Genomic DNA, 13,075 nt, shown 5'->3' with positions numbered 1-13,075 from the left:
GAGAGTTTTACGTGCACAGAACACACGATTGCTCTCCACTCCTTCACCAATTGCAACTCAATGAACGTCATCTATGCGATAATCTGCCCATGTGGATCGTTCTATGTGGGCCAGACACAACAGAAGAATAGGGCGAGAATTCTCCAACATCAGAGCAGGATCCGATATTCTGTCCCAGGGGCTCCACTAGTTGAACACTTTGTAACAATGTGTCATAATCTGGTCCAACTACAGTGGCTGGTAATAAAAAAAGCAGAAATGGGGCCAAGAGGGGGCAACATCACCTCGATCTTGAATATCCGAGAATCCAAATGGATGGTGTGTCTGGACACCAGTGCCAACGGCCTAAACGAACAGGAACCCAATTGGCATGCCTCAACACTGAATAATGCCAACTTGAGCTACAGGACACCACATTTTATTGTGCCTATTCCCAGCAAACATACCTATGTACATGTGTGTGTGTGTGTGCTGCAGTGTGCCACAGGGATCAGGGACATGATCCACACGTTCTTGAGAATATCCCCTTAGTGTCAACATTACATGGGGCCTCCATTTCATGCCTTCTTAAGGCCCTACCCTACTGCACCCAGCAAGATCTGCCTAGTAAATTGAGTGATCTTTCACACTTCCTTAGAAACTTTTCAAGCCTCAGCTTTATCCTGTCCTCCCACTACTGGCACTTGCCTTAATCCTCAGGACAGATTATCTTTCCCTGTCTTGCCCTATCTGAACATGCATCCCACTTGGTTCCGGCTCACAAAGCCCTCCAGCTTATATGGCAGCTCTGAATTCTGGTGATTTATGCATGCGCTGCAGCTTCATCATTGGTCTGCGCGTCATCACTAGAGACAGGAGAAAGACTTCATTCGACAGCCTACTGCTGCACAGAGACAGAAAATATTTTCACCACCTCAAATTAGATTTTTTTTAATGCATTGCAGACACTTAAACAATATTTTTACTGAACAGAGGATGAAAATCACACAAAAGAAAAACCTTATCATTAGAATATCATTGGGTGATGAAGACACTGTATTTGAGGGACAATGCGCTCTCAAGGTTGGGGTTAAGTGGGTGCTATAAAGTTTTTTTTGCAGTGTTTTAAAAAAATATATTTAAATTTTGTCCAGACTTAATTTGTGTATCACTAGCAATTGATCATTCTGCCGTTTCATTCCATCCAGACTGTACTTGCCTCCCACTTCCTGGAAGAATTCAACCCTGAGACCTGTGCCGACTGGGACAAGTATCTGGCTGCAATGTCTGCTGTCCTTGTTTCCAAGTACACATGAAGATATTTAACAAAAGAATTAAAGTTGAATTTTGCACAAGTTATCTTGAGCTTCCTAGTGGAGTGTATGTGGATAAAGAAGAAGCACCTTTATTATTTGCATATAATCAATGAAGAAACACAGTTTTAGAATTACTTATGAAAATTATAACAATATTTGGATATTTTGAAAGTTTTGCTGTAGGTAATCTTAAGGTCGAGTGTAGCGGCAGCGCGCATGCGCTGCTCGCTCTGTGAGGCATGCAGTAGTCAAGTATGCTGTGGAAACCTCACCTTCTCTCGGCCAATATTTTTGATTGGCTGGTGTCATTGTCCTTGGTAAATGCTGGTTTCCATTTGATAATAAGGCTTGTTAGTCCCTCCCTGTTACCGCCCTGTTGCCATTTGTCCATGAGGAGTGGATCTTTTACTTGTGGCGTTACACGGTCTACTTCATAAGTCGGTGAGCACTATTTTTCTTTTTGCAGCGCGGTCCGCTTTCACTTTAGCGGCCGCACTTGTTTATTTAATTAATTTGCTGCATGGCCCCAAAGGGAGCTTTTCTACTCACTAATCTAACAAGCATTTGCAATGCAATATGTCTCGCATTTACGCGAGTTTGAGCTATTGACATTGCAAATAATAATGCCTTTTATTTTTAATTTCGTTTATAAAAGACATTGTCATTTACAATGTCAATAGCTTAAAATCACGTAAATGCGAGAACTATTGCATTGCAAATGTTTGTGTTTTTTTAAGCAGCTCGGCCGTCCCCTAACACAAACCCCTGCTTTTAATCACTTTAACCCAGCATTATCTCATGCCTTTTTTACAAGCCTCCCCCCCCAAGTAAAATGGAATTATTAAGGATTTAGCAAATTAAGTCATGTGAATTCCAGGTAGCACATAATAGGGTGCTAATGTGCTGAAACTGACAACAGCACCTCTGTGTTACATGTCATCTGTACTAAAGCCACATGACGGGTTGTTTTCAAAAGCTTGTTTTATTAACAACACCAATACCTCCACCTCCACCACTACCACTAGTACCACCACCACAAGTACCACCAGTAATACCATTACCACCACTACCAATACCACCAGCACCACCCCTACCAGTACCAACATCACCACTAGCCGTACCACCACTACCAGTACCACCACCACCACTATCAGTACCACCACTACTATCACCACTACCAGTACCACCACCATGACCACTATGACCACCAACACTACCACCACCAACACCACCAGTACCACCCCCAGCAGTACCACCAGTACCAACACCATCAGTAGCACCACCACTAGTACCAGTAACTACACCACCAGTACCACAACACCAGTAACACCATCACCGCCACCAGTACTAGTACCACCAGAACCACCAGTACCATCACCAACACCACCAGTATCACAACCACCAGTACCACGACCATCAGTACCACCATCACTACCAGAACCACCACCAGCACCACCAGCACCACCAGTACCACCACCACCAGTACAGGTACCACCAGTACCACTAGCACCAGTACCACCACCACCACCACTAGCACTACCACCAGTACCTCCACCACCAGTACCACCAATACCAGTACCACAGAACCACCACCACCTATCCCACCACCTGTACCACCACCTGTACCACAACCAGTCTAACCACCAGTCTCACCACCAGTACCACCATAACCACCAGTACCACCACTACCACCAGTGCCAGTAAAACCAAAATTACCAGTACAACCAGTACCACCACCAACAGAAGTACCACCACCAGTACCACCACCACCAGTGCTACCACCAACAGTACCACCAATACCACCACCAGTACCACCACCAGTACCACCAGTACTACCACCACCAGCATCACCATCGCCAGTACAGCCACCTGTACCAGCACAAGTGCCACCAGTACCACCACCACCAGTACTACCACCAGTACCACCACCCATGCCATCACCCCCAATACCACCACCAGTACCACCACCACTACAAGTAACACCATCACAACCAGTACCACCACAACCACTACCAGTACTACAACCATCATTACCACCAACACCAGTACTACCACCACCAGTACCACCTCCACCAGTACCACCACCAGTACCACCACCACCATTACCACCACCACCATTACTACCGCCACCACCAGTAGCACCATCAGTACCATCACCACCAGTACCACCACCACTGCCACCACCATCACCAGTACCAGCACCACCATCACAGTACAAACCACCAGTATCAACACCTTTACCACCACCACCAGTGCCACTACCACCACCAGTACCATCACCAGTACCACCTCCAGTACAAACACCAGTACCGCCGCCACCACCAGTACCAGTACCGCCAGTACCACCACCACAGTGCAAATCACCAATACCACCATCACCACCAGTATCACCACTAGTAACACCACCACCAGTACCGCCACCAGTACAACCACTAGTACCAACACCACCGGTACCACCACCACCAGTACCACCTCCACCATCACCTATACCACAACCACCATAAATACCAGTACCACCAGTACCACCATCACAGTACAAATCACCAGTACCACCACCATCTCTACCAGTACAACCACCACCAGTACCACCTACAGTACCACCACCAGTACCACCACCACCATTACCACAACCACCATTACTACCACCACCACCTGTACCACCAGCACCACCAGTACCACCCCCACCAGTACCACCAAGACCACCAGTACCACCACCACCAGTACCACCACCAGTACCAGTACCACCACCAACACCACCACTACCACCACCACCACCACCAGTACCAGTACCAGTACCACCATCACAGTACAAACCACCAGTATTAACACCTTTACCACCACCACCAGTGCCACTACCACCACCAGTACCATCACCAGTACCATCTCCAGTACAACCACCAGTACCACCACCACCACCAGTACCAGTACCACCAGTACCTCCTCCAAAGTACAAATGACCAGTACCACCACCACCACCAGTATCACCACCAGTAACATCACCACCAGTACCACCACCACCAGTACCACCTCCACCATCATCTGTACCACAACCACCATAAATACCAGTACCACCATCACAGTACAAATCACCAGTACCACCGCCACCAGTATCAACACCTTTACCATCACCACCATTGCCTCTACCAACACCACTACCACCTGCAGTACAACCACCAGTGCCACCACCACGAGTAACACCAGTACCACCACCGCAGTACCACCACCACAGTACAAAGCACCAGTAGCACCACCACCAGTATCACCACCAGTACCATCACCACCAGCTCCACCAGTACCACCAGTACAACCACCAGTACCAATACCACCAGTACCACCACCACCAGTACTACCAGCAGTACCACCACCACCACTGTTACCAACACCAGTACCACCTACAGTACCAACACCAATACCACCACCAGTACCACCACCACTACAGTACCACCACCAGTACCATCACCAGTTTCACCCCAGTATCACCACCACCAGTACCACCACTACCACCAGTACCACCACCACAACTAGTACCACCAGTACAACCACTAGTACCAACACCGCCAGTACCACAACCATCAGTACCACCCCCACCAGTACCACAAGTACCATCACTGGTACTAGTACCACCAGTACCACCACTACTACCAGTACCACCACAATCACTACCAGTACCACCACGACCACTACCAGTACTACCACCATCACTGCCCGTACCAGCACAACCACTACCAGTACCACCACCACCACTACCAGTACCACCACCACTACCAGGACCACCACCACTACCAATACCACCACCACTACCAGTACCACCACCACCACTACCACCATCAGTACCACCACCACCAGTACCACCACGACCAGCAGTACCACCACCACCAGTACCACTACCACCAGTACCACCACCAGTAACACCACCATCACTACAATCACCAGTACCACCACCGCCAGTACCACCACCACATCTACCACCATCACCACCACATGTACCACCAGTACCACTACCACCAGTACCCTCTAGTACCAGCACCACCAGTACCACCAGCACCACCTTTTACCACCACCAGCAGTACTACCACAAGTACCATCACCAGTATCACCAACACCAGTACCACCACCACTGTTACTACCACCAGTACCCCTGCCCGTGCCACACCAGTACTACCACCACCAGAACCACCACTACCAATACCACCGCCAGTACCAGTACCACCATCACTACAAGTGCCTACTATCACAACCAGTACCACCACAACCACTACCAGTACCACCACAACCATTACCACCAACACCAGTACTGCCACCACTACTACCACCTCCTCCAGTACCACCACACCACCATTACCACCACCACCACCACCAGTACCACCAGCACCATCAGTACCACCACCATCAGTACCACCACTACCACCAGTACCACCACCACCAGTACCATCACCACCAGTACCACCTCCACCATTACTACCACCACCAGTACCACCAGCACCACCAGTACCACCACCATCAGTACCACCACTACCACCAGTACCACCACCACCAGTACCACCTCCAGTACAAACACCAGTATCATCACCAGTAACACCACCACCAGTACCACCACCACCACCATGTCAACCACTAGTACCAACACCACCAATACCACCACCACCAGTACCACCTCCACCATCACCTGTACCACAACCACCACCAATACCAGTACCACCATCATAGTACAAATCACCAGTACAACCACCAACAGTATTAACACCTTTACCACTACCACCATTGCCTCTATCAACACCACTACCACCAACACTACCACCTGCAGTACAACCACCAGTGCCACCACCACCAGTAACACCAGTACCACCACCACAGTACAAAGCACCAGTAGCACCACCACCAGTACCATCACCACCAGTACCACAAGCTCTACTAGTACCACCAGTACAACCACCAGTACCAATACCACCAGTACCACCACCAGTATCACCATCAGCAGTTCCACCACCACCAGTTCTACCTCCTGTACCACCACCACCACCACTGCTACCACCACCAGTACCACCTACAGTACCACCACCAATACCACCACCAGTACCACCACCACCACAGTACCACCACCAGTACCATCACCAGTTTTACCTCCAGTATCACCACCACCAGTACCACAACTACCACTAGTACCACCACCACAACTAGTACCACGAGTACAACCACTAGTACCAACACCGCCAGTACCACCACCATCAGTACCACCCCCACCAGTACCACAAGTACCATCACTGGTACTAGTACCACCAGTACCACCACCACTACCAGTACCACCACAATCACTACCAGTACCACCACTACCAGTACCACCACCATCACTACCAGTTCCAGCACCACCACTACCAGTACCACCACTACCAATACCACCACCACTACCAGTACCGCCACCACCACTACCACCATCAGTACCACCACCACCAGTACCACCATGACCACCAGTACCACCACCACCAGTAGCACCACCAGTAAAACCACCATCACTACAATCACCAGTACCGCCACCGCCAGTACCACCACCACATGTACCACCATGACCACCACATGTACCACCAGTACCACTACCACCAGTACCCTCTAGTACCAGCACCACCAGTACCCCCAGCACTACCTTTTACCACCACCACCAGTACCACCACAAGTACCATCACCAGTATCACCAACACCAGTACCACCACCACCACCAGTACTACCACCAGTACCACTGCCCGTGCCACACTAGTACCACTACCACCAGTACCACCACTACCAATACCACCGCCAGTACCAGTACCGCCATCACTACATGTACCACCATCACAACCAGTACCACCACCACCACTACCAGTACCACCACAACCATTACCACCAACACCAGTACTACCACCACCACTACCACCTTTTCCAGTACCACCAGCACCACCAGTACCAGCACCACCAGTACCACCACCACCAGTACCACCACCACCACCAGTACCACCACCACCAGTACCACCACCACCAGTACCATCACCAGTACCACTTCCAGTACAAACACCCGTATCATCACCAGTAACACCACCACCAGTACCACCACCACCACCACTACAACCACTAGTACCAACACCACCAATACCACCACCACCAGTACCACCTCCACCATCACCTGTACCACAACCACCACCAATATCAGTACCACCATCACAGTACAAATCACCAGTAACACCACCTCCAGTATCAACACCTTTACCACCACCATTGCCTCTACGAACACCACTACCACCAACACTACCACCTGCAGTACAACCACCAGTGCCACCACCACCAGTAACACCAGTACCACTACCACAGTAAAAAGCACCAGTAGCACCACCACCAGTATCACCACCAGTACCATCACCACCAGTGCAAACACCAGTACCAATACCACCAGTACCACCATCAGCAGTTCCACCACCACCAGTACTACCACCACCACCAGTACCACCACCACCAGTACCATCACCACCAGTACCACCACCACCACCACTACCACCACCACCAGTACCATCACCAGTACCACCTCCAGTACAAACACCAGTATCATCACCAGTAACACCACCACCAGTACCACCACCACCACCACTACAACCACTAGTACCAACACCACCAATACCACCAACACCAGTACCACCTCCACCATCACCTGTACCACAACCACCACCAATATCAGCACCACCATCACAGTACAAATCACCAGTAACACCACCTCCAGTATCAACACCTTTACCACCACCACCATTGCCTCTACGAACACCACTACCACCAACACTACCACCTGCAGTACAACCACCAGTGCCACCACCACCAGTAACACCAGTACCACTACCACAGTAAAAAGCACCAGTAGCACCACCACCAGTATCACCACCAGTACTATCCCCACCAGTGCAAACACCAGTACCAATACCACCAGTACCACCATCAGCAGTTCCACCACCACCAGTACTACCACCAGTACCACCACCACCAGTACCATCTACAGTACCACCACCAATACCACCACCAGTACCACCACCACCACCAGTACCATCCCCAGTATCACCACCAGTACCACTACCACCAGTACCACCACTACCACCAGTACCACCACAACAATTAGTACCACCAGTACAACCACCAGTACCAACACCACCAGTACCACCACCATCAGTACCACCCCCACCAGTACCACCAGTACCACCACTGCTACCAGTACCACCAGTACCAGTACCACCTCAATCACTACCAGTACCACCACCACCACTACCAGTACCAGCACCACTACCACTGGCACCACTACCAGTACCACCACCACCACTACGAGTACCACCACCACTACCAGTACCACCACCACTACCAATACCACCACCACTACCAGTACCACCACCACCACTACCACCACCACCACCAGTACCACTACCACCAGTACCACTACCACCAGCAGTATCACCACCACCAGTACCACTACCAGTACCAGTTCCACCAGCACCAGTACCACCACTAGTAACACCACCATCACTACAATCACCAGTACCGCCACCGCCAGTACAACCACCACATGTACCACCACCACCAGTAACACTACCACCAGTACCACCTCTAGTACCACCACCACCAGTACCACCAGCAGTACCACCACCAGTATCACCACCACCAACACCAGTACCACCACCATCACCAGTACTACCACAACCAGTACCACCACCACCAATAGCATCACCAGCACCAATACCACCACCACTACAAGTCCCACCATCACAACCAGTACCACCACCACCACAAGTACCACCATGACCATTACCACCAACACCAGTAATACCACCAGTACCACCACCACTATTACCACCATCACCATTACTACCACCACCACCACCAGTACCACCACCAGTACCATCACCACCAGTACCACCACCACTACCACCACCACCAGTACCATCACTAGTACCACCTCCAGTACAACCACCAGTACCACCTCCACCACAAGTACCAGTACCACCAGTACCACCAGAGTACAAATCACCAGTACTATCACCACCACCAGTAACACCACCACCAGTACCACCACCACAAGTACAACCAGTACAACCACTAGTACCAATACGGCCAGTACCACCGCCACCAGTACCACCACTACAAGTACAACCAGTACAACCACTAGTACCAATACCACCAGTACCACCACCACCAGTACCACCTCCACCATCACCTGTACCACAACCACCACCAATACCAGTACCACCAGTACCACCATCATAGTACAAATCACCAGTACCACCACCACCAGTATCAACACCTTTACTACCAGTGTCCATTCCCATTTCTGATTACCTTAGAACCTATTCAGGGGAACTGAATGGACTTTAATTCCTCTTCCCTCCTTTTTGATGAATGACTTTAAGCAGTGTACAGCTGCGGGAACAGAACACCCATGCTAAAAATCTTGCTAGCATTGAGGTGTGGTTTTGGAACATTGAGCATTGAATGATGGAGAATAATAATGGTCTCAGTTTCACTGGAAGTGACATTGACGAAATCATAGCAGCACAGCCTTTACTACAAAATGCGGATTTAACACAAGCCATCGCGCAGACCGATGAATGGGATACTCTAACCAACAAAAAAAGAGAACAGATCCGAACTGCTATTCATGGGATTATCATGACCGAATACCTGAGATCGAAAACGGCACCTAGAGGCCTATGGGTTTCTAATGCACCTAGAATTTTTCTTCATGACCTAGCGTTTCGCCGAGATTGGTCTTTTATATCTTGGAAGTGTACTTTAGACTACTTAGTCCTCATAGTAAAAACAGCCAAAAGACTATCAGAGGCACTATTAGTGGAGATACTAACTTGTGAAAATCAACTGAAAAACAGTATTAACCCTCAGGTCTACAAAAAACGACTAGATGAGATAGTGAAAGAAATGGACGAAACACAGGAGTTCTTAATGCAAAACAAATTACAGAAACTGGCAAAAGACCTCAAAAAGTTTATCCAAGAACGGATGCACCCCTACTCGAAGGAGGATTACACAGGAACAAATAATGCCTCAGATGCAGAATCGACGGGGTGGTCCTCCGATGGCTCAGAAGGTAACTCAGAGCAATCAGTGCCGAGAAGGGGACGTAATAATTCCATATTCCGAGGCTCACGATGAGGAAATAGAGGAAATAGATGGCAAAGACCACCCTTCTACCCGGGGAACTCAATGCCCTTTTTTCAACCGTTTATGCCTCCTTTTGGTGGCTGGATGAATCCCTACAATTCGGGCACGGAACAGCAGCCACAAATGGGAACCCAACTGATACCCATTTCCAACCACTCACACCAACCACAACAACCTTTTTTAGGAAGAGGCCAAAACCAATCCAGAGGCAGAAAGAAAAATTTGACATGGCAGGACCATCCACCCAATGTCCAAACACGAAGCATGTCATCAGCTCAGACGGATTTGAACAAGAAGAGTCACTAATTGTGAACCTTTCTGATATCATTCTGACTAATGAACATACGACCATCCTTAATAAAGGCCTCAGCTTTGTTCCTACCCCTCCTCTAGATCCTTTTAAACTCAAATGTGAGTTGTCTGAATTTTTCAGAACATTGAAGATAAAAGCCTTTTTTGACGGATCTCTAATTCAACCCAATGTCAGAGACACAAAATTGAGAAGAAAATCTAAATTCTCACCACCAAACAATGCTGTCCAGATCGAAATACTAGCATTCGAACAGGCAATTCTAAAAGGGATTGATAATTTGGACAACAAGAAAAAAACTTATCAAAAACTTAACAACAAAGAAAGACGAGCCCTTGAAGAACTAAGAGACAATGACAACATAATCATAAAACCAGCAGACAAGGGGGGTGGGGTTGTTATTCTAACAAAAGAAGGATACAACCAGCAATGCCTTGCCTTACTGTCCGATGAGAACTTTTATAAGAGACTAGATTCTGATCCTACGGAAAAACTTGTTAATACCATCACAATAATGACACATGAGGCTGAGGTAAATGGATGGATTTCCAAGAAGTAAGCGGATTTTCTGACACCGAGAGTACCGAAAGTCCCATTCTTTTACTCATTACCAAAAACTCACAAGAACAAGTCCCCCCCCACCGGGACGCCCCATAGTTTCGGGAATTTGTTCGCTTCTGGAGCCTCTCTCCAAGTTTGCAGATGAGTATCTGAAACCCTTAGTTCAGAAAACCCCGACATATTTAAAGGACACCTGTGACCTCCTGATACAGATAGCTGACAAAGATTTCGACCCTAATACGATGATCCTAGTAGGATTAGATGTCGAATCACTGTACACGAGCCTGCCACAAGATGACACAATGCAAATGCTTGAAGATCTACTCTTTCTGGAAGAGTGGCCATACCAGACCCCTCGCCATTTCATCCTGGAATGCTGCTGGTTGGCCTTGAAAGAGAATTATTTCGAATACAATGGCCATCTCTTTTTACAGTGCCATGGAACTTCCATGGCCAGCGCTTTCGCTCCTTCGGTAGCAGGACTGTATGTTAGCCAATTTGAGCAAAAATTTGTTTTAAATAATGACAATCCATACGTTTCCAGTAAATTATACTGGAAACATTATATTGACGACATTTTGCTTATCTGGGACATTAACAAAAATCTGACCACATTCATGGAGTGGTTAAATGGTAGAGATCGCTGGCTAAAGTTCACTTTTACTGCAAGCAATGAAAGAATTGACTTCTTGGACTTAACAATTTTCCCTGAAAATGGGAAATTAGAGACCAAGACTTACACAAAACCAACAGCTAAGAACAGTCTCTTGTCATATCTGAGTTATCAGTTTGAAAAAACAGGTAATTAAGAACAATATTTAGCTAATGGACACGACCTGACATCAGACAGTAATAAATCTGGTTAAACACCATGCATGGTACAAAAATATATATTTTATTTTATTTAGAGATTTCTTTATAATTAAAAGGCACACAGTTTAATGTCTGGTGTTTAACCAGATTTATTACTGTCTGATGTCAGGTAGTGTCCATTAGCTAAATATTCTTCCTAATTACCTGTTTTTTCAAACTTATCTGTATATCCCGAATTAGGAACTCTAGTCAGGGGTACCCCCTCCTTTATTTGCATACACCATATCTGAGTTATCACCCTCGACCTCTCAGAGACAATCTCCCGTATAGTCAGTTCCTATGACACAAACGCAACTGTAGCAAAGAGAGTGACTACAAACAACAAGCAACAGTCCTAAGTAACAAACTACGAGCTAGAGACTATACGCCACTGGTAATCTCAAAGTGTAAGAAACAAGCAGAAAATCAGCCTCGTGAATGCCTTCTACAGACCCACCAGAAGGAACCGATAAAAGACCTTGTAACCTGTATTACAACCTACTTCCCGACAACCTATGATGTACGAAACTGATAAGGAAAAACTGGCAGATAATTACATCAGGCACTTTCAACTGGCCCAAGCCAAGATTCGCAAACAGGAGGACCAAGAATCTCAGGGATGTGCTGGTTCACACACGTCCTAAAAAAAGACCTATGAAAACCACCATCAGAGATGTCAATATGGCCCCTGTAACTGGCCACTATCCTTGTGGAACATGTGGAGTTTGTAAATTTACCAACACTATCAAAACATTACAACTTACCGAGGAGTTGGTCTGGACCCAAAGACAGCACACAAATTGTAATTCCACACATGTGGTGTACCTTGTGACATGTCCCTGCCAACAGAAATACGTAGGCATGACCTGCAGAAAGGTTAAAA

General features: G+C 47.9%; 1 pseudogene; it reads left to right on the top strand.

The window, feature by feature from the left end:
• The first annotated feature begins 9,782 nt into the window (after positions 1–9,782).
• LOC147672017 (uncharacterized) lies at positions 9,783–10,775 on the top strand (annotated as a pseudogene).
• The last annotated feature ends 2,300 nt before the right edge of the window (positions 10,776–13,075 follow it).

This window comes from Lissotriton vulgaris, unplaced genomic scaffold (genome assembly GCF_964263255.1).
Source record: "Lissotriton vulgaris unplaced genomic scaffold, aLisVul1.2 SCAFFOLD_448, whole genome shotgun sequence".
Lineage (NCBI taxonomy): Eukaryota > Metazoa > Chordata > Amphibia > Caudata > Salamandridae > Lissotriton > Lissotriton vulgaris.
Note: the sequence above shows the minus strand (reverse complement) of the source record. Positions and strands in the feature narration are given on the sequence as shown.